Here is a 455-nt window from a genome sequence, read left to right on the forward strand (position 1 = left end):
TTTGAACCTTTGTTTTTTCATCGTTACAATTTTAAATTGAAGAGTATGAACTAAATATAACTAAATACATTTTTGAAGTTTTAAACTCGCCCATTTTACCAAATTCAGCATAAACTAAATATTTGCAATAATAAAGGTAGTATGGCCTATAATAACAATAATACAAGCAAAGTTTTGGGAAAATTGGCAATTTTGTACATGTAACTCAAGTAAAATATTAATTTAGCAAGTGACTACTTGACTGACCGTTCGCTGCATTGGGCTGTAACCTGTCTTCAGAATTGTGTTTCCAGCAATGATTGCTTCCTGTAGTAATTATACCGTAACACTAGCTATATTTACCTCGGACCAGTTCATGTTCTCTAGACCGTATCAGTATCACTGTTCCTTCCATGTTGGGAAGTAGTTCAATTGGAACTGAGCTCAGTTGGATGCCTTTACCTACCCAGTGTACC

The sequence above is a fragment of the Biomphalaria glabrata genome, chromosome 8, assembly GCF_947242115.1.
Source record: "Biomphalaria glabrata chromosome 8, xgBioGlab47.1, whole genome shotgun sequence".
NCBI classification, from domain to species: domain Eukaryota; kingdom Metazoa; phylum Mollusca; class Gastropoda; family Planorbidae; genus Biomphalaria; species Biomphalaria glabrata.